This window comes from Bufo bufo, chromosome 1 (genome assembly GCF_905171765.1).
Source record: "Bufo bufo chromosome 1, aBufBuf1.1, whole genome shotgun sequence".
NCBI lineage: Eukaryota > Metazoa > Chordata > Amphibia > Anura > Bufonidae > Bufo > Bufo bufo.
Genome location: NC_053389.1, coordinates 221371882 through 221399206, shown reverse-complemented (window position 1 = coordinate 221399206; position 27325 = coordinate 221371882). Strand labels below are relative to the sequence as shown.

Here is a 27325-nt window from a genome sequence, read left to right as displayed (position 1 = left end):
CAGACTTACACGCTCTTGGGTTCCGGACAGAGGCCCTAGAGACGAAATGCTTAGAGCTTACCTCTCATGCCTCCGCACTTGCAGCTAGAACAGAGCAGCTTGAGGCGCATGTGAATACGGCATACACATTGATAGAGGACCAGGAAAATAGAAGCCGACGTAAAAATATTCGCTTCAAGGGGATTCCTGAATCCTGTGCAGGGGAGGCACTCCCTAAAGTGGCGCAGGAGATCTTCACCGATTTATTGGTGCCAGAACGCACCATGACAGTCGTGATAGAGCGTATACATAGAGCGTTGCGCTCGAAACCCAAGCCAAGTGAGACACCCCGAGATGTAATCTGTGGACTGCTCTCATTTGTGGATACAGCCGCAATCCTCCACTCAGCCAGGGAAAAAAGCCCTGTTTGCTATGAAGGGGCAGAAATATCCCTATATCAGGACATTGCACCTTCAACTCTCCAGAAAAGACGCCTGCTGCGACCACTGCTGGACAAGCTGAGAGAAAAAGGTCTTCAGTACGCCTGGCTCTTTCCTTTTGGAATATCTGTGATAAAAAATGACAAGCGAATTATCATAAAAACCCCAGCTGACCTTGAAACCGCATGGTCTATCCTGGACATAGAACCAGTAGAAATACCGTCCTGGTCCGCAGCTGCGGATTTGATACGCTTGCCACCCCTGCCACAATCAGAGGACTGTCACACTATCACCTGTCCGAAGCCTCAGAGAACCAAGAGGCCCTCAGCTCATACCAGCTCGCCACACCGCTGACTTCAGGACCATACCCTTCATAGCTTTGCTCGACCCATGTTCTGTCCAGGTTACCTATAACCAGAATCCTATAGGTGACCTTACGGTTCATCTGCCTCAAGAACATCTGGCCAGAATGTCTGCAAGTCGTCCTTCTCAGACAAATGTGAAGTTAACCCTTAAATACCTCAGGGAACTGTTTTCTTTTTTTTTTTTTTTTTTGAACAATAGTTTTTATTAACATTTTTAACAGTAGGTTACAAATGAATGCATTCAGTCACATGTAAAAAGTTATAGTACATGAATAATTAAGGCACTTATGGAAGCTGATAATGCAGTATAGAATTACACAGCATAAAGCAATTAGCATAATATTTTGAGTAAATTAGGATAAACAGGTACATAGATGCGAACAAGTATACTGGTATAATAGATAGTTTTACAGTCTAATGAATGCATTGAGGGGGATGTTGCATTTAGCGTCGTCCAGCCAAACTTCCCAATTTTTTAGGAATACAGTCTTAGAATTCCTAGCCGATGCCCATAGGCCCTCATATAAGCAATTATTATCTAGTGTTCTAAAAATTCTATTAATGTTAGGTAAGGAACCAGATTTCCAACAAGCTGCAATTTTTAAGCGGGTAACAAATATTAAATGACTAGCAATGGTCCTATAATGATAAGGAAGATCTATAAGGCCTACCGATAGGAGAGCCATTTTAGGAAGTGGCTCTATAGTGTGGCATGCTAGAGTTGAAATGTATTTAAAGACTGTATTCCATAGACATCTTACTGTTGGGCAGTTCCACCACATATGAAGATATGAACCACAAACGTGACCACACCTCCAACAAGCGGGGGAAATCTCAGGAAAAATTTTATTCAAGTAGACAGGGGTTCTATACCATCTGTACATTATTTTTCTTGCTCCTTCCAAGTGATCTGAGCACTTAGAGAGTTTAGAGACAGAGGTAAAAGCTTCATTCCATTCTGCGTCTGAAAGGGCTATACCCAGGTCTTCATTCCACATATCTAAGATATGCTGTAAGGGGTTTATATTTGATTCTTTCAAAAGTTGATATCCTTTAGTAATACCTTTATCTAATCTATGTGATATATTAATCCACTCTGATAAAGAGTGATTATTTGAGATGAAGTGAAAAATCCTTGGGGATTGTAGTAAGTGTCTTATTCTTAGATATTTATAAAAATCTGCATTGGGAATGTTGAACTCTTTATGTAGGTAAGCGAAGTCAACAAGGACATCATTTTTCTTTAGTTGACCAATATCAGTGATGCCCATGGAGATCCAATTATCAATCTTGAGGTCTGGTATTGCCAATTCACAAATTTTCAGAGGGAAAGTAAGTACTGAGGTGGTAACTAATTTTTCTGTTCTGGCAATGGAATACCAAATGTTGTGAATTGCTTTTAGGGTTGATAGTGGGGTAGTATTCTTTGTACCAAAGGCTGCTGTTGCCGAGAGACGCAAGTTTAAGTCAAAGTTGCCCATTATATTATTTTCCAATGAAACCCATTTTTTTGAGGTGTCATTTTTGATTAGATATCTCATTTGGTCAAGTATGGAGGATGCATAGTAATGTTTAATAGATGGGACATTAAGGCCTCCTGTTTTAAGTGATTTATTAAGGATAATTGCTTTGACTCTAGGTTTAAATTTCCCCCAGATGTGTTTATTGATTAAGGCCTGAAGTTTTGTGATATAACCTTTGGGAATAGTAATTGGCATATTGCGGAACAAATAGATGATTTTGGGTAAGATTACCATTTTTATTGCAGCAATTCTTCCTAGCCAGGAAAGTGAATCTGTTCTTAGATTATTTAAGGAGTCGTTAATTTTATTGTATAAAGGCCAAAAGTTTACTTTAAATAATTTGCTAGTAGGGAAGGCAAGCTGGATGCCTAAGTATGTCAGTGATTCCTCAGCCCAGGGGTATTTATACAAGTTGGAGATTGAGCGTTTGGTAGATTGAGAAAGACCCATATCAAGGATTTGAGATTTATTGATATTGACTTTGTAGAAGGACGCTTTGCCAAAATTGGATATAATATCATTAATTGCACTTAAAGCAGTTGTTGGATTTGATGTCAGTATTAGTACATCGTCAGCAAAAAGGCCAATGCGGTGGTCTGAGTTACCCACTGTTAACCCCTTAATGAGAGATGAGGATCTAATGTGCTCCGCAAAGGGTTCCATTGCCAGGGCGAATATCAAGGGTGACATAGGACATCCTTGTCTGGTTCCATTCTTTATATTGAATGGAGTAGACAAAAAACTAGATGAGTATATAGATGCGGTTGGGTTAGAATATAGTGCCATTACTGCAGATAAAAAGAAATCCCTAAATCCGAACTTTTCCAAAGTAGCCTGGATGTATTTCCAATGTATTCTATCGAACGCCTTCTCCGCGTCCAAGGAAAGGAGCAGAGAAGGCGTTCGGGAGGAATATGCTACATCTAGAAGATCTATAAATCTCCTAGTACCATCTGAGGATTGTCTGTTGGGAACAAACCCAATTTGATCATTGACTATAAGGGAAGGCAAAATGCTGGATAATCTTTTTGCTAAAATTTTTGCAAAAATCTTTACATCAGAGTTTAATAGTGATATTGGTCTGAAGTTAGCCGGTTTATCAGCAGGTTTACCAGGTTTTGGGAGGGTTATTATCATTGCATTTAACATGTCTTTGGGGATTGAATTTTGCTCTGCTATCAAATTGAAGGATCTGTTCAGGAAGGGGCTTAGAATGTGGGAGAAATTTTTATAGTATTCGTTTGTGAGTCCATCAGGACCTGGGGACTTATTGTTTTTGAGGGATTGGATTGTTTCAGTTATTTCTAGATGTGTGATTTTAGCGTTAAGGGCTTGGTTTTGGGATGAGGATATGGACGGAAGGGAAATATCTTTGAGAAAGTCATTAATATATTCAGGAGTTGGTTGGACTGTGTCAGCTGATTTTTCCAAATTATATAGGTTTTCATAGTATTTTGCAAATTCTTCTGCTATGTGTTTGGGGTTATACACTTTTTGGTTCTGGCTGTTGTATAAGAAGGGGATTCTTGATTTGGCTTCTCTTTTTTTAATTCTGTTCGCTAAGATTTTTGATGCTTTGTTGCCTTGAGAGTAATGGTCTGATTTTAATTTTCGAAGGTGGAATTCGTGTTTTTCATGAAGGTGAAGGTATAAATGATGTCTAGCAGTTTTTAGTTTGTTAATGATTTTTGGATCCAGAGACATCTTAGAGGAATTTTCTAGAACATTAATGTCCGCTAGTAATTTATCTAAGATTTCCCTTCTTTTTTTCTTTTGAATAGCTGCATGTTTTAGCAATACACCTCTTATAAATGCCTTGTGCGCACTCCATATTGTAATATCTGATACCAGATTATTGTCATTCATCTTAAAATATTCCTTTAATGAGAATTCTACGTCTGTGCGTATAGAGCCACTTTGGAGTAAAGAATTGTTAAGTCTCCACGGGGAGTATATTTTATTGCTATATGTGTCATCTAGTGTAAGGGAGATGAATGCATGGTCAGACCACGTTATATTAGAAATCGTTACCTCTATTACTTTTTGAAGTAGCCATTTATCTGAGAGAAAGAGGTCTATTCTAGAATAAGTGTTATGTGGGTGTGAGAAAAAAGTAAAATCTTTTTCATTGGCATGGTGTACCCTCCAGATATCTAGGAGTCCTTCCTGAAATATGAAATCTCTGAGTTGTGAGTTTTTGGGAGATAAGATAGGGGAAGGGAGTCTGTCCATTGAGGAGTCAGGGCACATATTAAAATCACCGCAGATCAGTAAGGATCCTTTCTTAGAATCCTGAGCTAATTTGATGATGCGTTTGATAAAATTTATCTGATCAGCATTAGGGGCATACAGGTTAACTATTGTGTATCTAGTGTTGTTTATGTCACATATTATGATAATATATCTACCTTCTTCATCTATTATTGTGTCATGACAATGGAAAGCAACAGAGTTCTTGAAACCTATAATCACACCTTTTCTTTTTTTTGAGGCTGGAGAGAAGAAAATATGCGGAAAGGAGGGATGAGAAAATCTGTATGAGTCTTCCTTATTAAGATGGGATTCCTGAATACAGATGATATCAGCTCTCTGTTTCCTCACCTCACTCCAACAAGTTGAACGCTTAAAGGGATTATTGAGACCATTAACATTTGCAGAAAATTTTTTTATGCCTTTATTGGCCATCTTGAACTCTAAGAAAGCATGCTAGAGTTCCTAATCTGAATTGATTAACCAGTAATGTGTGAATAACATAGTAAAGTACCCAAGTGTTACCGTGTTTTGATTGTGGGGGTCGTAGCATTGTACCTTTAGGTTCGGATATTTGAGGATGAAGGTATAGACCCTTTTTATGTAACCTTGTAAAACAATAAATTAAAACATAAAAAATAAGGTAAATATTAAATAACAATAACATAACAATGGTCTAACAATGACCACAAATTGTGATGTATCTCACTTAGTATAGGAGACGTTAGGTAAACAGTGGATTAGAGAATGTGAACACAGAGATGGGATATGTGTTCTGGGAGGTAGAGCAACGGGTGTGGAGCCCCGTTGAAATAGTATAGCATGAAAGTATACTTAATATAATATGGAAATTGTCCAGGATAGAACTCATGGAGGATTTCTTCCTACTTTGGACCATTCTGGAGTCAGGTTCAGTTGGCTTCTGTCCGAGGCAGGCCTGTAAGGTGAAGAGTTCATTACTTTGTCTTTGTCTTTGTCTTTGGCGCCCTCTAGTGGCACGGTAATGTTCCATTTGGCAAAGGCATTTGATGCTTCCTGAGGAGAGACTAGTACAATTGATGAGTTTTGATATCTTACAATCAGCTTAACAGGGAAGCCCCATTTATAAGGAATATTGTTATCCCTTAGTGCTTTGGTGTACGGTTGAAATTCACGTCTTCTACTCAGCGTTGCTGGTGAGAGGTCTGTGAATAGGAGAACATTGCAAAATCTTTCAGGAATGTCTGATCTCTTTTTTTGGGCTTCTCTCATCAGGGAATCCTTTAGGTGATAGAAATGGATTCTAGCTAAAACGTCTCTGGGAATAGAGGCTGATAAGGCTTTGGGTTTAGGAACCCGGTGAACACGGTCTATGATTAGCTCTGACCCTGGGGTGTCTGGTAAATATGACATTATAAGATCCGCAATAAAATCTTGTAATTGAGAGTCCAGAATGCTTTCAGGAATGCTTCTGAATCTTATGTTGTTTCTTCTGGAGCGATCCTCCAGATCAGCAATTTTAAGTTTCATGGTGGCTATGTCATCTTCAACCGCATTATGATTATCTACTAGTGAGTTATGTGCAGTGACAAATTCCTCCATTTTTTCTTCCAAATGTGCTGTTCTATCCCCTATGGCGACTATGTCTGCATGAATAACAGAGATTGTTTCTTTAAAGTCACCATGTATGGATCTTTTTAGATCTGCCAACATGTCCTGCATTGTGGTAACTGTTAGTCCAGGATCTATGCCTGGTGAAGCAGGGTAAGTATTAAGGGGAGGACTGTATGGCTGTTGCTCACTCACCCTTTTTTGTTTTTTAGGTTCCTGTGGTGGTGGAGAACCGGATCCTGCTGAGGAGGGAGATCCAGAAGATCGCTGGATGGGTGCCGCTGCTGGAGATGTACAGGGCTCTCCCTCTGTGTGGCGGGAACCGGCGCCATCTTGAGAAGTCCCAGGAGCTGGGTGAAAAAACGCCGTCATCTTCTGAGGCTGTGGACCTTTCTTCCGTCCCCTGGTCATCATCGGCAGGTCTGCTGTATCGAGGGCTGTCCTGGGGTAGGTAAGTATGAAATATATTTGCTGTAGTTGTGCCGCTTTGAGCCGTTATCGAGGCTCCACAACCGGAGCTCACACACTATGCGTCCTCTCCTCTCAGCATCCGGCCACGCCCCTGTTTTCTTGACCAATTTCCCTGTCCATCTTCTTTTATCCCTGTCCTTCTCCGTTTTTTTTTTTTTTTTCAGGACTTCAACATATCCTGTCGTCTTTTTTGGAGCATGCTACGCACGGTACCACAAATTTAGGACTCTAGGTCGAATTGCATAGGATATAAAGGCTATGATTTAGCAGTGATTGAGAATATGTCTAGTGAAATACTTAGGTGAATGCTATGCATCAGATGATGGTGGTGCTCTTTCATTTCCTCTAATCCACACTCTCTCGCTTTTGAGATAGAGATACTATCACAATGAAGTGGCCTATTGGTAAATATTGTGGATGTTTCTTAGGCCAAGATACACTTACCGCTTCCTGAGAGGAAAGAGAGGAGCATCATGAAGATGACGACGACTCTTCTTACTGCTTCAAAAATATTGCTGTGGAAACCTGTATCTATGATTTATGTATCTCACCTATTATTTCTGAGGGTTCAGATATATACGACTAAACTTACTTTAGCAAATATATATGCCCCCAACCATGCACAGATTCCTTGGTTGTTGGATGCCTTAGATAAACTTAAGCTGTTTGCAGACGGTTCGGTAATTCTGGGGGTGACTTGAATGTCACCTTGAATCCGTTACTTGACTCCTCAACCTCCAAATCCAATATCTCTCACTGCGCCTTAGCTAAACTACAATCTAAACTTTCTGACCTTTCTCTTACAGATATTTGGAGGCTGCAGAACCCCTCCGCTCTGGACTATTCCTATTTCTCCACAGTGCATAACTCACATCAAAGACTGGATTATCTAATGATTCACACATCTCTATTACCGAGTCACGGCCACAGGTATTTCTGTTATATCCATATCGGACCATGCTCCGGTTCACTTTTCCCTCACCTTAACAAATACTCCTCCTACAATGTGGAAATGGCATCTCAATGAACAGATTTTAGAAAACACTAAAGTGCTAACGGACATACAAACACAAATCTCAGCTTTTTTCGAGCTGAATAAAAACTCTGGCCCCTCAAGCCCAATAATCTGGGAAACACACAAAGCCTTTGTCAGAGGGCTTTTCATCTCATGGGGCTCCAAACTAAAAAAGGATAGGCAAAGAGATATGGACAGGTTATTAGAACAGATAACACTTTTAGAAAAAGAACATAAAAGCTCCAGATTAATTGAAACACAGACGAAATTGCGAACCTTAAGGGAAAAGCTCCTCATTCACTTACAAAATAAATCTGCTAAAGCTAACCTACATTTCAGACATAGGCTTTACGACCACAGGAACAAGGGAGGAAAGCTTATGTCTTCTCTACTTAAGAAAGAAAGAGCTAAGCAACATATTCATGAGATTAGAGATCACACAGGTCTGACTACCTCCTCTCTACCAGAAATGGGGGCTGCTTTCCATAGGTATTACTCAGCTCTATATAACATTGATGAAGTGGGTATTGCGCAAGGAAAAAATCATAAGCAAGCCCTGATTGATGACTTCTTGAAGGACATATCCCTGCCAAACCTAGATCAGGCCATGATAAACTCCCTTCTTACTCCTATCACGCATAAGGAAGTGAGAATGGTCCTTGCCTCCTTCCCCCGGGGAAGAGCCCAGGGCCAGAAGGACTCCCCTTGCTCTACTATTAAAAATTCCAAGATGTGCTCATGCCTCATCTCATCAAACTTTGCTCCTCGTTGTTTAGAGGGGACCCACTCCCCAGGCAAATGCAGGAAGCACACATTACCCTTATTGCAAAATAAGGGAAAAATCCAGAAGAATGTGGGAGTTACAGACCCATATCACTTTTAAATTTAGACCTTAAAATATGGGCTAAGCTTCTGTCCCTACGAATAAAGAAGCTTCTACCACACCTTATAGGTGAAGAACAATCGGGGTTTGTACCGGGGAGGGAGGGAAGGACCAACACGACCAAATTGCTTACAGCAATCCACCAAGCCCATGCCGAAGCTAGACCATTGGTCCTTCTCGGAGTAGATGCCGAGAAGGCCTTTGATAGAGTCAATTGGCTTTTCATGCACTCCATACTACTGAAGTTTGGATTTCCAATCGCTTTCATAAAAGCGATCTTTTCGCTTTACTCCCAACCGTCGGCCTCCCTTCTAGTGAATGACTATTTGTCACATCCTTTCGAGATAACAAATGGAACCAGGAAGGGGTGTCCGCTCTCCCCCACTCTGTTTGTACTTGTAATGGAAGCCTTGTTACAGCAAGTAAGACAGCATCCACATATAAAGGGTTTCCCCACGCCAGATGGTGAGTTGAAAATGCTAGCATTTGCAGATGACCTTCTGTTCTTACTGCCTGACCCAGAGGTTGGACTCCCTTGTCTGGTTAAACTATTTGAAAAATTTGGGGAAGTCTCAAACTTTAAAGTAAACATCACAAAATCAGAAATCCTGAACATATCCCTCACTAAACAAAGCTATTTGAGGATTAAGGAAACCTCTCCTTTTGCGTGGGCTCCCTCATTCCTCAAATATCTAGGCGTTCATATCCCTACATCCATACACAAGGTATATGACATAAATTTTCGCCCACTCCTTACTGAGATCCCAAAAATCCTCACAGAATATGATATCCCTCTGATATCATGGATTGGTAGAAAAAACGTTATACAAACATATGTCCTCCCCAAAGTTCTATACAAACTACAGATGCTGCCGATAGCCTTGCCGCAAACCTTCTTTACCAAAATACGGTCCCTTTTTTCGTATTACCTATTGAAACAGAAACGCCCCCGTCTGGCGCATAAACTCCTGACTAGACCAACTAGGAAGGGAGGCATTGGCCTAACGGATGTCCAAACAATATATAGGGCGATTCAATTGAGAAGGTGGATCAACTAAACAGCTTTTTCCGACTCGCATACCACCTTTCGTTGGGCCGCAAAGGCTTATAAAGGAGACTTGGTGCGTGACATGTGGCTGCCCCCCAAAGCACATAACACATATAACCATTCTGACACTAACTTGATCTTCAAAGGGGCTTCTAATACCTGGGCTCTACTTTCATCTTCCCTATCCCCTACTTTATCCCCATTTCTATCTTCCAGCCTAATACCTGTGGTTGTAGGCAGAGAGTCTCTAACCTTTAGGCCTATGTGGGACCAACTTGCACACATTTCAGTCTTGAATATGTTCCCGAGCGGAGGGATTCCTAGCCTGGATGACTTAAAGTTAGGGAGAATGCACAGTAAGGGAAATTACGGGTTCAAAATTAACACTAACTCCGGCCTTGGTATTGCTGGGATGCCCTACTTCGGAATTTCGTCAATCCTCCTCATCCTTGATCACTCATTTTCTAGCAGCAGCCAAGTCTTTAATCCCTCTGAAGTGGCTCAACACTGCACCCCCCACTATAAATGAGTGGTTTGAAAAATTGCATCAAATATGCAGATTTGAAGAGATGTCTAGTAGATCAAATAGCGCTCACCACAAGTTTCTCACAATATGGGTTACTTGGCTGAAATAACCATATTGCACATCAATATGTACCATCTTTACTGCCTGAATAGAGTCTGGTTTGGTCAGGCTCTCGAGGTACTCGTTTGTCTTTCCGCTTCCAACTCTCCCCCCCCCCTTCTTTCCCCCTCTACTCCTCTCACACCCAAATCATTTGTTCACGGTTATACAAGAATTTTATCTAGTATATTGTTAAACTGTACTTTTGCACTGGTATGCAGTAATACTGGTCTTACTTCGACTACTGCTTTGTAATATGCCACCCAATGTTGAACCTTTATCCCGTGTTGGGATTGCTATGTAAATGCTATTTTACTTCATTGGATTTCTTTACTGCATACACTCACCTAAAGAATTATTAGGAACACCATACTAATACTGTGTTGGACCCCCTTTTGCCTTCAGAACTGCCTTAATTCTACGTGGGATTGATTCAACAAGGTGCTCATAGCATTCTTTAGAAATGTTGGCCCATATTGGTAGGATAGCATCGTGCAGTTGATGGAGATTTGAGGGATGCACATCCAGGTCCCGAAGCTCCCATTCCACCACATCCCAAAGATGCTCTATTGGGTTGAGATCTGGTGACTGTGGGGGCCATTTTAGTACAGTGAACTCATTGTCATGTTCAAGAAACCAATTTGAAATGATTCGAGCTTTGTGACATGGTGCATTATCCCGCTGGAAGTAGCCATCAGAGGATGGATACATGTTCTCATTCTATTTACGCCAAATTCGGACTCTACCATTTGAATGTCTCAACAGAAATCGAGACTCATCAGACCAGGCAACATTTTTCCAGTCTTCAACAGTCCAATTTTGGTGAGCTCGTGCAAATTGTAGCCTCTTTTTCCTATTTGTAGTGGCGATAAGTGGTACCCGGTGGGGTCTTCTGCTGTTGTAGCCCATCTGCCTCAAGGTTGTGCGTGTTGTGGCTTCACAAATGCTTTGCTGCATACCTCGGTTGTAACAAGTGGTTATTTCAGTCAACGTTGCTCTTCTATCAGCTTGAATCAGTCGGCCCATTCTCCTCTGACCTCTAGCATCCACAAGGCATTTTTGCCCACAGGACTGCCGCATACTGGATGTTTTTCCCTTTTCACACCATTCTTTGTAAACCCTAGAAATAGTTGTGCGTGAAAATCCCAGTAACTGAGCAGATTGTGAAATACTCAGAGCGGCCCGTCTGGCACCAACAACCATGCCACGCTCAAAATTGCTTAAATCACCTTTCTTTCCCATTCTGACATTCAGTTTGGAGTTCAGGAGATTGTCTTGACCAGGACCACACCCCTAAATGCATTGAAGCAACTGCCATGTGATTGGTTGACTAGATAATTGCATTAATGAGAAATAGAACTGGTGTTCCTAATAATTCTTTAGGTGAGTGTATATATATATATGAGAAAATGTACCGCCTACAAGGACGTCCAATCACCTCAGATCGAGGATGGAACAATCAAGATGGTATTCAATTAGACTATAATGAGAACGTGTTGGGAGAGCGCATACAAAAAAACCAATAAAGAAATGACAAAGAAAAAGAAAAACAGTAGTGAATTCTACCTTACACAGTCTCAATCACTGTTACATATGAGTATCAACTCAAGATTCTTCACTAAGTATTTGAAGTCTAGAAAAAATATATACAAAAAAATATGTACCGTATTTTTCGCCCCATAAGACGCACTTTTTTCCCCTCAAAAGTGGGGGGAAAATGCCCCTGCGTCTTATGGGGTGAATGCTGCCATTTTACATCGCAGTCTGCGATGCTGCAGCATCGCAGACTGCGATGTATCAGCTGGACGGGGGAGGGAGGAGGGGCCGGTGTCATGCAAATGCGGTGGGGCCAGTGCGGTCACTGTACTCCGGCCCCACCGCTCACTCACTTCCTTAATGCCTAAACCTTTTATAATAAAAGCTTTCATTGAAGTTCCGATCCCCAGCACCCTCTGTACTACTTACTAAATGTCCTGTAGCAGGCAAAGCAGGGCGGGCGGGCGACCGTAACTCACTGACGTCATGTGCCTGCGCCGCCTACTTCATTCATAAAGTAGGCGGCGCAGGCACGTGACATCAGTGAGTTACGGCCGGCCAGCCGCCCTGCTCTGCCTGCTACAGGACATTTAGTAAGTAGTACAGATGGGGCTGGGGATCGGAACTTCAATGAAAGCTATTATTATAAAATGTTTAGGCAATAAAGCAGTGAGTGAGCGGTTGGGCCGGAGTACAGTGACCGCACCGGCCCCGCCGCATTTGCATGACACCGGCCCCTCCCACAGGTTTAGCTCCGGTATATTAGGGCATCTGTGGATGCCACTATTATGGGGTGGGGGATATGTGGATGGCACTGTTATGGGGGAGATCTGTGGATGGCACTGTTATAGGGGGGTGATCTGTGGATGGCACTGTTATGGGGGGGGGATCTGTGGATGGCACTGTTATGGGGGGGGGATCTGTGGGTGACACATATATAGCAGTGCCATCCACAGATCCCCCCCCATAACAGTGCCACCCACAGATCCCCCTCCATAACAGTGCCATCCACAGATCACCTCCCCATAAAAGTGCCATCCACAGATCACCCCCCCATAACAGTGCCATCCACAGATCACCCCCCCCATAACAGTGCCATCCACAGATCACCCCCAATAACAGTGCCATCCACAGATCACCCCCCATAACAGTGCCATCCACAGATCACCCCCCATAACAGTGCCATCCACAGATCACCCCCCCATAACAGTGCCATCCACAGATCACCCCCATAAAAGTGCCCCCCTCAGATCCCCCCCATAACAGTGCCTCCCTCAGATCCCCCCATAACAGTGCCCAGCTCAGATCCCCCCATAACAGTGCCATCCACAGATCCCCCCATAACAGTGCCATCCACAGATCCCCCATAACAGTGCCACCCACAGATCCCCCCATAACAGTGCCACCCACAGATCCCCCCATAACAGTGCCATCCACAGATCCCCCATAGTAGTGTCATGCACAGACCATCATTAGTTCAAAACCCACCAAAAGCACACCTTTTGGTTAAAAATATATTTTTTCTTATTTTCCTCCTCAAAAACCTTCTTATAGGGCAAAAAATACGGTAGTTAATAATATCATAAAGGCATCTCACAGGAATACCTATAGGTGCATGATTTCATAGTCCCTATTGAGACCTTTTGGATGTAATGTACCAAATGTGTGAATCCAATAAGCTTCTCTACTTAGTAGGAGCTTTTTTACATCACCCCCTCTCCTCGGTCTTTTGATCTGTTCTAAGACCTGAAATCTTAGTTGGGCTGTAGTTTGTTTGCATTTGTCAAAGTGGTTAGGATTAGAATGGGTAGCATCAGATTCTTTGTCCTAATGGTGGATTTATGTTTGTTGATACGATCCCTAACTGTCTGAATTGTCTCTCCTATGTACAATAGGCCACACGGACATTTTATCAGGTAAATTACATTCACTGATTCACATGTGAGAAAACCTTTCGCCTCAAATGCATGTGCTGTATGAGGATGATGAAATACAGGGCATTTAATTATATGTGAGCACTGGAGACAATGCAGACAGGGGAAAGTACCTTTACGTGGTGTGGACAGTACTTTCTGACATGAGATCGGACTCTTGCTACCCAGGTCAGCGTGGACCAATTTGTCTCTATAATTCTGGTTCCTCTTATTACATATCAACGGTGGATTTTTTAATTCTTTTACTTGAGGATATGCCTTCTCCAATAAGTGCCAATGTTTGCGGATTGAATTATCAAAGCCTGTATTGTAGGGTTGGTATTTGTGTATAAACGCTATTCTGGATGATTTATTCTCTGTATCAGAATCTGCATTTCTCACTAATCTTTCTTTGGCTTCCTCCAAGATGGATACAGGATATCCCCTTTCTTCAAATCTCTTCGTCATTTCATCAAGCCTTATGTTCCTTATCTCCGGGTCAGTGACTATTTTCTTCACCCTCTGGTATTGTGATTTAGGTATGGCCCTCTTCAAAGATGGCGGATGGGAACTAGTATAATGTAATGAGATCAGTATATAAATGGCCCTGTTGGTCCTTGATCACTCTGGTATCTAAAAAACGTAAATGTAAATTGTAAACCTGCGCAGGCTGTATTCAGATGATCAATAAAGAGCGATAGGGTCTCCTGTGACCCCGCCCATATGCAAAAAATGTTGTCAATGAATCTTTTCCATACAAGGACATGGTCTCTGTATAATTCAGTGTTATATACGTGGGTTTCTTCAAAAGACGACATAAAAGTATTTGCATAGGGCGGGGCCACGTTCGACCCCATCGCGGTTCCACGTTTCTGCAGGAAAAAACGGTCTTCAAACATAAATCAATTCTCAAATAAGACTAGATGTAATAACCGCAGAAAAAAACTCCTGTTCAATTGCTGTATAATCACTATTCCTCAACAGAGCAGATACTGCCTGAATGCCTTCTTCATGATTGATGGAAGTATACAGGGAGTGCAGAATTATTAGGCAAGTTGTATTTTTGAGGATTAATTTTATTATTGAACAACAACCATGTTCTCAATGAACCCAAAAAACTCATTAATATCAAAGCTGAATATTTTTGGAAGTAGTTTTTAGTTTGTTTTTAGTTTTAGCTATTTTAGGGGGATATCTGTGTGTGCAGGTGACTATTACTGTGCATAATTATTAGGCAACTTAACAAAAAACAAATATATACCCATTTCAATTATTTATTTTTACCAGTGAAACCAATATAACATCTCAACATTCACAAATATACATTTCTGACATTCAAAAACAAAACAAAAACAAATCAGTGACCAATATAGCCACCTTTCTTTGCAAGGACACGCAAAAGCCTGCCATCCATGGATTCTGTCAGTGTTTTGATCTGTTCACCATCAACATTGCGTGCAGCAGCAACCACAGCCTCCCAGACACTGTTCAGAGAGGTGTACTGTTTTCCCTCCTTGTAAATCTCACATTTGATGATGGACCACAGGTTCTCAATGAGGTTCAGATCAGGTGAACAAGGAGGCCATGTCATTAGATTTTCTTCTTTTATACCCTTTCTTGCCAGCCACGCTGTGGAGTACTTGGACGCGTGTGATGGAGCATTTTCCTGCATGAAAATCATGTTTTTCTTGAAGGATGCAGACTTCTTCCTGTACCACTGCTTGAAGAAGGTGTCTTCCAGAAACTGGAAGTAGGACTGGGAGTTGTGCTTGACTCCATCCTCAACCCGAAAAGGCCCCACAAGCTCATCTTTGATGATACCAGCCCAAACCAGTACTCCACCTCCACCTTGCTGGCGTCTGAGTCGGACTGGAGCTCTCTGCCCTTTACCAATCCAGCCACGGGCCCATCCATCTGGCCCATCAAGACTCACTCTCATTTCATCAGTCCATAAAACCTTAGAAAAATCAGTCTTGAGATATTTCTTGGCCCAGTCTTGACGTTTCAGCTTGTGTGTCTTGTTCAGTGGTGGTCGTCTTTCAGCCTTTCTTACCTTGGCCATGTCTCTGAGTATTGCACACCTTGTGCTTTTGGGCACTCCAGTGATGTTGCAGCTCTGAAATATGGCCAAACTGGTGGCAAGTGGCATCTTGGCAGCTGCACGCTTGACTTTTCTCAGTTCATGGGCAGTTATTTTGCGCCTTGGTTTTTCCACACACTTCTTGCGACCCTGTTGACTATTTTGAATGAAACGCTTGATTGTTCGATGATCACGCTTCAGAAGCTTTGCAATTTTAAGAGTGCTGCATCCCTCTGCAAGATATCTCACTATTTTTGACTTTTCTGAGCCTGTCAAGTCCTTCTTTTGACCCATTTTGCCAAAGGAAAGGAAGTTGCCTAATAATTATGTACACCTAATATAGGGTGTTGATGTCATTAGACCACACCCCTTCTCATTACAGAGTTGCAGATCACCTAATATGCTTAATTGGTAGTAGGCTTTCGAGCCTATACAGCTTGGAGTAAGACAACATGCATAAAGAGGATGATGTGGTCAAAATACTAATTTGCCTAATAATTCTGCACGCAGTGTATAAGCTTACTACATCTATGGTAACCAAAAAACTTTCAAGAGGAACTGAGTCCAGATCAGCTATTATCTCAAGAAAATGAGGCGTATCCAGCAAGAAGGATCGCGTATTTTTCACCAAAGGGGTAAGTATTTTCTCTAGGACAATAGCTAAGGGAGACAAGATGGATCCCACAGAGGCCACAATCGGGCATCCTGGAGGATCAATTAGAGTCTTATGCACCTTGGGCAATATATATAATACCGGGGTCACTGGAGACTGGTTTACCAAAAATGTATGCATTTGTTCATCTATAACGCCCAAGGTAACATAATGGCCCATGGTCCTCACAATCTTTTCTTTGATTATTAACTACATGTTTATTTGTATATATTTTTTTTAGACTTCAACTACTTAGTGAAGAATCTTGAGTTGATACTAATATATAACAATGATTGAGACTGTGTAAGGTAGAATTCACTACTGTTTTTCTTTTTCTTTGTCATTTCTTTATTGGTTTTTTTTTGTATGCTCTCTCCCAACATGTTCTCATTACAGTTTAATTGAATACCATCTTGATTGTTCCACCCTCGATCTGAGGTGATTGGATGTCCTTGTAGGTGGTACATTTTCTTATATATATATATATATACAGTACAGACCAAAAGTTTGGACACACCTCATTCAAAGAGTTTTCTTTATTTTTTTATGACTATGAAAATTGTAGATTCACACTGAAGGCATCAAAACCATGAATTAACACATGTGGTATTATATACATAACAAACAAGTGTGAAACAACTGAAAATATGTCATATTCTAGGTTCTTCAAAGTAGCCACCTTTTGCTTTGATTACTGCTTTGCACACTCTTGGCATTCTCTTGATGAGCTTCAAGAGATAGAAATGGTTTTCACTTCACAGGTGTGCCCTGTCAGGTTTAATAAGTGGGATTTCTTGCCTTATAAATGGGGTTGGGACCATCAGTTGCGTTGAGGAGAAGTCAGGTGGATACACAGCTGATAGTCCTACTGAATAGACTGTTAGAATTTGTATTATAGCAAGAAAAAAGCAGCTAAGTAAAGAAAAACGAGTGGCCATCATTACTTTAAGAAATTAAGGTCAGTCAGTCAGCTGAAAAATTGGGAAAACTTTGAAAGTAAGGGCTATTTGACCATGAAGGAGAGTGATGGGGTGCTGCGCCAGATGACCTGGCCTCCACAGTCACCGGACCTGAACCCAATCGAGATGGTTTGGGGTGAGCTGGACCGCAGAGTGAAGGCAAAAGGGCCAACAAGTGCTAAGAATCTCTGGGACTCCTTCAAGACTGTTGGAAGACCATTTCAGGGGACTACCTCTTTTTTTTTTATTTTTATTTTTTATTATAAATTTCACAGTATAACAGGAAATAATAGAGTATCAAGGTATAGGCTCGCAGGCCACGCCAGAGTAATATTAAGTTCAGAGTGAATACAAATTAGATACCAGTATATTGCACAATATATGAGTTAGGATATAAGTCAATCTCTAGCGGCTTTGAGAAAGATTTTCAATAGATGAGGTATTTACGAGACTAAGAAACTAAGGACTAAAGAGAGCGATGAGACCATGTGGAGAGGTGTTTTATTCTATTGTTTGGAATGTAAAAGTCATCAGAGCGGGGCATATGGCGTGATAGATGCTTGTGTTAAGTAGTTACAAAAGTGTTCCAGTTAATTTAGATTTCAAGAAGGTAAGCTAAGATTTAGGGCATCTGTATTTAGACCACAGATACCATTTTTTGAGGAAAGTCAAATGTGTGCGAGATTCCCAAGAAGATAATTCCTCAAACCTATGGATCTGATCAATTTCTTGAATCCATTGGTCTAGAGTTGGAACAGCAGGCTGCAGCCAAAATTTAGGGAGTTGAAGGTGAGCCGCTAAAATCATCTGCGTAAATACAAATGGTGTTTTGGCATTCACCTTTTCTTGAGAGAATAATAGGAGGGCAGTTTGCGGGGAAGGCTGGATCGATGTACCACAAACATCGTTAGCAATAGAGAAGACTTCACACCACCATTTCTGGATAAGAGGGCAGGTCCACCAAATATGGAGGAAGGTTCCTCTCTCTCCAAGGCACCTCCAGCACGTGTCAGAAGCAGATTTAGCATATCTCGATATCTTATCTGGCGTATTATACCATCTTGTAAGAATTTTGTAGCTGTTTTCCTGGATTCTGACACAGCGGGAGGCACCATGGGGGGATTCTAGTAATTTAGGTAGGGATTCATAAGGAATTGTGATATTTAGATCTATTTCCCATTGCACAACAAAGGATGGCTTAGCCACCATAGGAGGTAGACGCAGTTTGCTGTATATCCGTGAGATACGTTTTCTGGGTAATGTTTGTAAGGAAATCAGAGCTTCCAGCCAAACCAGGGGGCGAAGGAGATCTCCTACTTTAATGTGTTGTTTTAGGTAGGCCCTAAGGTAAGCAACTGAAATAAAATCTCGTGGGTGAGGGTTGAGCAGAGCGTTCGTGTCTCTTAAGTCCATCCATATTCCAGTAGGGAGAGCTAAAGAGATTATTGGAGTTGAAGAAGACATCAGCCTTATTGAAGTAGAGTCTCTTAATATGGAAGGGGCCGTGTTTAGTACATCTGTTACAGACAGGGTGGGCGAAGGAAATGGGATGGAACAATGTGTGGAAGATAACCACTTCCATGCTTCCAATGTGGCCCTGATAATTGGGTAATGAGACATATGGCCAGAAAAGACCGTCTCTTGGCCCAAGAGTAGTGCTCTAGCTGGTCTGTTCAGTATGTCTAGTTCTATCTGGACCACATCAGAAGATGGAGAGGCGCTTAACCAAGCTATTGAACGTGAGAGAAGAATGGCCTTCCCATACAACTCGGGGCTCGGTAAGCCTATTCCCCCAGCGTGCCTAGGCTTGGTGAGGAGAGCAGAAGAGAGTCTCGCTTTCTTTCCACTCCAAATGAAAGACCTGAATTTTTTCATAATCGTGTTGTAATAATGTTTGGGGACAGAAATGGGGAGAACTTGCTGCAAATAGGTGAGTCTGGGAAGTATTAGGGAAGAGAGAAGGTTTTTTCGACCAAACCAAGACAGTGTTGGGTTGGATCGGGCCAAATTGTCAATAGATTCAATAATAGATTTTTTTAGGGGGATATAGTTAAGAGAAAAGAGTTACGTTATTTCTGGGCTAATTTTGACCCCTAAGTATGTGATATTGGGAGAGGACCAATTGAATGGGGAATCCATCATTAGATGGCATTTGGTTGCCCGGGGAATACCCAAGCATAGGACTAGCGATTTATTAGCATTGGGACTACCTCTTGAAGCTCATCAACAGAATGCCAAGAGTGTGAAAAGCAGTAATCAAAGCAAAAGGTGGCTACTTTGAAGAACCTAGAATATGACATATTTTCAGTTGTTTCACACTTGTTTGTTATGTATATAATTCCACATGTGTTAATTCATAGTTTTGATGCCTTCATAGTCATAAAAATAAAGAAAACTCTTTGAATGAGAAGGTGTGTCCAAACTTTTGGTCTGTACTGTATATATACACTGCATTTTTATTAAGATGTATTTGTCGATGAAGGCATGTTTGCCGAAACGCGTCCTGGTTGTAGGACATTTCTGGAATAAATTTATATCGCAAAGACACAGCTGCTGGGATTTATTGATTATCAATTGATTGTGGAGATTTCTCCTTCTTCCGTGCAGCGTGCATCGAGTAAGTGCTGACCAGCTTTACCATTTACCTTATTTTTGTGGTACGTGCACTGCTCTATCTAGATGAGTGCTGCGGCTTCTACTCTAAGTTTTGATAATGCGGATGCCGAGCGGATTTTATCACAAGTGACATCTGTACCGGATTTTCTCAACATCCCTACAAGTGAATATAAAAAACGGTACTCGGAGAAAGAGTTGAGAAGGCTTACCTCATATGAATTACATGTAACTTCGTTAGCAGAGTATCATAAAGTCAGCAGGATCCCGAGGGATCTTAGAGTACATCTATGTCCTAACTTTTTCCCTGACCATGTGGATTATTGCAAGGACTTTGAAAGAATAATTAATAAATGTTCATATGATCTGATGCTGTTGACAATAAAACACATACAAAAAGCGGTATCCGAGATTAAGGAACAGATTACTAGCACTGAGCAGCAGCTGCGAGATTCCCTGACTTGGGAAGAATTAAGCAAATTAAAAAAAAACTGTGGATTTACACATCGCCACATACAAGAAAAGTACGGAGGATAAGAAAAGATCAAAGTTCTTGCAAGATAGCGAAGATTACCATCTGAATAAGGTCTACAAATGGCAAGATACGTCCTTTCGACCAAGGATGGGATTCAGAAAATTTGCGAGATCAGGATCGCATACCTCAAGCTCTGGCAACGAATCAGCCGGTCCCCAGATGTCCCGCACTTTTTTTCGAGGAGGCGGCCGGCGTCCTCGTGGAGGAGGCGAGCGGGCCGCAAGCACCGGCGTAACATCGGGGACAGGGCTGAATCAGACCATCCAGACTTGGTCACAGGTAATAGCCCTTCCTTGGTAATTAATTTATCATCTCGATGACTGGACCCTGATCAGGTCACAGCCTTGCAGAAAGGTTTATCCTTTAGCCCAACTGCAAGTTTTGATAGCTTTCAATTTGACATTGACTTACATCAGTTCTTCCATAAGATAAGGCTGAAAGCACATTTTTCTGAGCCTGCAAGGGATCCGCATCATATGAATAGTGCTGGAGAACGCACTAACTTGCGTCTAGCCGATTTGGGCTTGAAGAATAAATCTACCCTCACCTAAAGAATTATTAGGAACACCATACTAATACGGTGTTGGACCCCCTTTTGCCTTCAGAACTGCCTTAATTCTACGTGGCATCATTGATTCAACAAGGTGCTGATAGCATTCTTTAGAAATGTTGGCCCATATTGATAGGATAGCATCTTGCAGTTGATGGAGATTTGAGGGATGCACATCCAGGGCACGAAGCTCCCGTTCCACCACATCCCAAAGATGCTCTATTGGGTTGAGATCCTGCTGGAAGTAGCCATCAGAGGATGATACATGTTCTCATTCTGTTTACGCCAAATTCGGACTCTACCATTTGAATGTCTCAACAGAAATCGAGACTCATCAGACCAGGCAACATTTTTCCAGTCTTCAACAGTCCAATTTTGGTGAGCTCGTGCAAATTGTAGCCTCTTTTTCCTATTTGTAGTGGCGATAAGTGGTACCCGGTGGGGTCTTCTGCTGTTGTAGCCCATCTGCCTCAAGGTTGTGCGTGTTGTGGCTTCACAAATGCTTTGCTGCATACCTCGGTTGTAACAAGTGGTTATTTCAGTCAACGTTGCTCTTCTATCAGCTTGAATCTGTCGGCCCATTCTCCTCTGACCTCTAGCATCCACAAGGCATTTTCGCCCACAGGACTGCCGCATACTGGATGTTTTTCCCTTTTCACACCATTCTTTGTAAACCCTAGAAATGGTTGTGTGTGAAAATCCCAGTAACTGAGCAGATTGTGAAATACTCAGACCAGCCCGTCTGGCACCAACAACCATGACACGCTCAAAATTGCTTAAATCACCTTTCTTTCCCATTCTGACATTCAGTTTGGAGTTCAGGAGATTGTCTTGACCAGGACCACCCCCCTAAATGCATTGAAGCAACTGCCATGTGATTGGTTGACTAGATAATTGCATTAATGAGAAATAGAACAGGTGTTCCTAATAATTCTTTAGGTGAGTGTATGTTTATGCCTCCAAAAATCTACCATCCAGCAGAGACATATATAGAGCTAGTCACAAAAGAGGTACAGGAATGTCTGGACTCTATTAAAAGGGGAGAGTTGCGTATGAGACATAATGTGACAACAAATGAGAAGCAAGCGTTTCAGACTTTGATGCAGGACAACAGCTTAATGGTTAAACACGCCAATAAAGGGGGCTCAATAGTTTTGATGGATAAGACAAAATATGTGGGTGAGGTCATGCGCCAATTATCTGATGTTGAGACGTATGAGCCCTTAAATGGCGACCCAGTTTTTCATATCAAAGAAACAATTGTGAGGACCATGGGCCATTATGTCACCTTGGGCGTTATAGATGAACAAGTGCATACATTTTTGGTAAACCAGTCTCCGGTGACCCCGGTATTATATATATTGCCCAAGGTGCATAAAACCCTAATTGATCCTCCAGGATGCCCGATTGTAGCCTCTGTGGGATCTATCTTGTCTCCCTTAGCTATTGTCCTAGAGAAAATACTTACTCCTTTGGTGAAAAATACGCGATCCTTCTTGCTGGATACGCCTTATTTTCTTGAGATAATAGCTGATCTTGACTCAGTTCCTCTTGAAAGTTTTTTGGTTACCATAGATGTAGTAAGCTTATAGACTTCCATCAATCATAAAGAAGGCATTCAGGCAGTATCTGCTCTGTTGAGGAATAGTGATTATACAGCAATTGAACAGGAGTTTTTTCTGCGGTTATTACATCTAGTCTTATTTGAGAATTATTTTATGTTTGAAGACCGTTTTTTCCTGCAGAAACGCGGGACCGCGATGTGGTCGAATGTGGCCATGCCCTATGCAAATGCGTTTATGTTGTCTTTTGAAGAAACCCACGTATATAACACTGAATTATACAGGGACAATGTCCTTGTATGGAAAAGATTCATTGATGACATTTTTTGCATATGGGCGGGGTCACAGGAGACCCTATCGCTCTTCATTAATCATCTGAATACAGCCTGCACAGGTTTACAATTTACATTGGTCTACAATAAAAAACGTAGTGAGTTTTTTTAGATACCAGAGTGAACAAGGACCAACAGGGCCATTTATATACTGATCTCTATAGGAAGGGAACTGATAGAAACAGTATCTTACATTATACTAGTTCCCATCCGCCATCTTTGAAGAGGGCCATACCTAAATCACAATACCAGAGGGTGAAGAACATAGTCACTGACCCGGAGATAAGGAACATAAGGCTTGATGAAATGACGGAGAGATTTGAAGAAAGGGGATATCCTGTATCCATCTTGGAGGAAGCCAAAGAAAGATTAGTGAGAAATGCAGATTCTGATACAGAGAATAAATCATCCAGAATAGCGTTTATACACAAATACCAACCCTACAATACAGGCTTTGACAATTCAATCCGCAAACATTGGCACTTATTGGAGAAGGCATATCCTCAATTAAAAGAATTTAAAAATCCACCGTTGATATGTAATAAGAGGAACCAGAATTATAGAGACAAATTGGTCCACGCTGACCTGGGTAGCAAGAGTCAGATCTCACGTCAGAAAGTACTGTCCACACCACGTAAAGGTACTTTCCCCTGTCTGCATTGTCTCCAGTGCTCACATATAATTAAAGGCCCTGTATTTCATCATCCTCATACAGGATGTGCATTTGAGGTGAAAGGTTTTTTCACATGTGATTCAGCGAATGTAATTTACCTGATAAAATGTCTGTGTGGCCTATTGTACATAGGGGAGAAAATGCAGACAGTTAGGGATCGTATCAACAAACATAAATCTACCATTAGGACAAATAATCTGATGCTACCCATTCTAATCCTAACCACTTTGACAATGCAAGATTTCAGGTCTTAGAACAGATCAAAAGACCGAGGAGAGGGGGTGATGTAGAGGGGGTGATGTAAAAAAGCTCTTACTACATAGAGAAGCTTATTGGATTCACACATTGGGTACATTACATCCAAAAGGTCTCAATAGGGACTATGAAATCATGCACTTATAGGTGTGACCGCCAGACATCTGAGAAGCTCTGACAGACGTACTTCAGAACCTCCTGCTTGAGATTCTTTTGTTTTGCTTTCGTTTTGTCATCTAGTTTCCCTCTCTCAGCTGTCATCTAGTTGCACTGATTGCATCCCTTTAAATCCCCTCTCATACTGCATCACTTTGCGGTTTATACAACTTCCTGGAGTGTGTGCATGTTGGATGCTACAACTGATGCTTCTACAGATAAGTCTGTTCATTTATCTATGTTTTCCTGTTTGATTGATCATAGGTGACCCTGACTCCCTTCGTATTAAGTGTAGGGAGCCGATGGTCGTGTCCCCTCACTATTATAGCGTGTTCAGGTTTCATACAGTCGAGGAACGAGGGTATGCAATTATCTACCATATAGATTCTTGCATAGGCTGAGCAGTAAGGGAGAGAGCTAGGGCTGTTGCAGGGTTACCCTTTGGTTCCTTCGTTTTGGATCAAGTCACTCGGATCTTCATTTGTGTCTTCTAGTTTTCTGTAACACCTTCCGTGACAATAGGTATTCCTGTGAGATGCCTTTATGATATTATTAACTACATGTTTATTTGTATATATTTTTTCTAGACTTCAACTACTTAGTAAAGAATCTTGAGTTGATACTCATATATAACAATGATTGAGACTGTGTAAGGTAGAATTCACTACTGTTTTTCTTTTTGTTTGTCATTTCTTTATTGTTTTTTTTGTATGCTCTCTCCCAACACATTCTCATTATAGTTTAATTGAATACCATCTTGATTGTTCCACCTTCGATCTGAGGTCATTGGACGTCCTTGTAGGCGGTACATTTTCTTTTATATACTGTATATATATATATATATATATATATATATATATATATACTCTGCATTTTTATTAAGATGTATTTGTTGAGGAAGGCATGTTTGCCGAAAAGCGTCCTGGTTGTAGGACATTTCTGGAATAAATTTATGTCTCTAATATCATGTCCTCTCTGTATCTAAAACTGAACCTCTTTGAACTTCTTGTCTTTCCTTTATCTACTAACTCACCTAAACTTGATATTTCAATTTCAGTCTGTGGTACTATCATAACTCCTGGAAAGCACGCCCTCTGTCTTGAGGTCATGTTTGATTCAAATCTTTCCTTTGTTCCCCATATCCAATCACTTGCACACTCTTGTCATCTGCACCACAAGAACATCTCCAGAATCCACCTTTTTCTTATGGTGGAAATGGCCCAAACTCTTGTTGCTTTGATTTATTCTTATCTTGACTACTGTAATATATTACTAATTGGTCTTCAGCTCACTAAACTCTTCCCACTTCAGTCTGTCCTAAATGCTGCAGCCAGGTGCATCTATCTTTCCACCCACTACACTGATGCCAGTCACTTCATTGGTTGCTCAGAATACAGTTCAAACTACTGACCCTAGCCCACAAAGCTCTCCACAGTGCGGCACCTCTATATATCTTCTCTCTCATTTCCGTCTACCTCTCTACATGTGCTTTCCGTTCTGCCAGTGATCTAAGATCCTACATAATTTGTGCCTCTCACTCTCAACTTCTAGACCAGGGGAACCTCCAGCCTGTGGGACCATTTCATGTGGTCCCCAGCCCCCTGCCAGGTAAAAATGCTAATGACCGCTTCCTTTATGGAAGCGGTTATTAGCATGCAGGAGGCACAGTAAGGTGAGAACAGCGCATTGCTAGCTTTACTCACCTTCCCTGGTCTTCTTCTGTCCCCAAGCTGTGTCCTGACACGTACAGTGTCAGAACGTTGTGCACGTAGACGCACGCTATGACCTGATGTGGGTCTGATCTGAGGGTGGGGAGGGGCTGATCTGGGTCTGATCTTAAGCTGGGGGGGTCTAATGGGGGCTTACCTTAGGCTGAGGGGGTCTGATGGGGCTGATTTGAGGCTGGGGGGGTCTGATAGGGGTCTGATCTGAGGCTGGAAGGGCCTATTGGGGGGTCTGATCTGAGGCTGGGGGGATCTGATGGGGGCTGATTTTAGACTGGGGGGTCTGATCTGAGGCTGTGGGTCTAATAGGGGTCTGATCTAAGGTTGGGGGGCTATTGGGGGTCTGATCTGAGGCTGGGGGGTCTGATGGGGCTGATCTGAGGATGGGGTGCCTGATCTGAGGCAGGGGTTTTATAGGGGTCTGATCTGAGGTTGGGGGGGATATTTGAGGTCTGATCTGAGGCTGGGGGGTCTGATGGGGTCTAATATGAGGCTAGGGAGGGTCTGATAGGGGTCTGATTGGAGGTTGGGAGGTCTGATGGGGGTGTGATCTGAGGCTGGAGGGTCTGATAGGAGGCTGATTTGAGGCTGATGTAGGTGGGGGTCAGATCTGAGGCTGAGAAAGGGACAAAGGCAGGGACAGTTGCGAAGAAATAGGCAGGGACAGTAGCAGGGAGAGTGAAAGCTGGATAATCACCTCTCTGGACCACTCTGGGTTTAGCTTGGCTGCCATTAATGCCAAATAAAGAACTAAATACATAACACTCTCAACTTAAAAATTAGACTGCTATATGTGGTCAAAATGGCACCTGCACTATTTGTAATATATAGTGCAGGCACCATTTTTGTGCTGCAAAAATACAGCGCTCTAGATTTTTTTCATTGAAGTGCAATTTCTGTAACTTACCCCTAAGTCACTTATATGTTTGACCAAATATAGCCGTCAAATTTTTAAGTTGAGAATTTTGTATGGCCCTCAAACGATGTTACAAATATCCAAATGGCCCTCGGCAGCAAAAAAGGTTCCCCACCCCTGTTCTGGACTTTTCTCCAGCTGCACCTACTCTCTGGAATGCTCTTCCCCGGAATAACAGGTCAATTACCAACTTCCCTAGCTTCCCTATTGTGGGGGACTGTAATTTAACGAGTATAATGCCTTTAGTATTTCACCCATTTTAAACCCTAGATATGATATATGGGAAGACACCGGTTGATTATAACTATTCCAATGATGCCCATTCTCTGAGTCCCTTTGGTTAAGCCAATTTAAATAACTCAATTTTCACTACATTCATCCAGTAATCCGATGTGGTCCCGAGGTGGGTTATAAAGTCAAGTAATTTTGGGAGCTACTGTATAATAGTAGATCATCAATGAACAGGATAAGATCATCTGCAAAGAGTAGTACCGTCACAGTACCATTCCCTTACTGATATGCCTGTGTATAAGTTTGAAACTTCTATGTCACTCCCCTGGTTATAGGGCTAGATTGAATATAAGTGGGGATAGGGGCACCCCTGATGTTTCTCCTTTGATATATTAGTTTTCAGTAAATAGTGCCTTTCAGTCAAGAAATAAAAATTTTGAACTGTTTAC

At 41.8% G+C, this 27325-nt stretch overlaps 1 protein-coding gene across 1 annotated transcript in view; it reads right to left on the bottom strand.

Moving 5' to 3' along the window:
- LOC121000988 (solute carrier organic anion transporter family member 1C1-like) overlaps positions 1–27325 on the bottom strand; it is a 238257-nt gene that overhangs the window by 138803 nt on the left and 72129 nt on the right. The window lies entirely within an intron of this gene.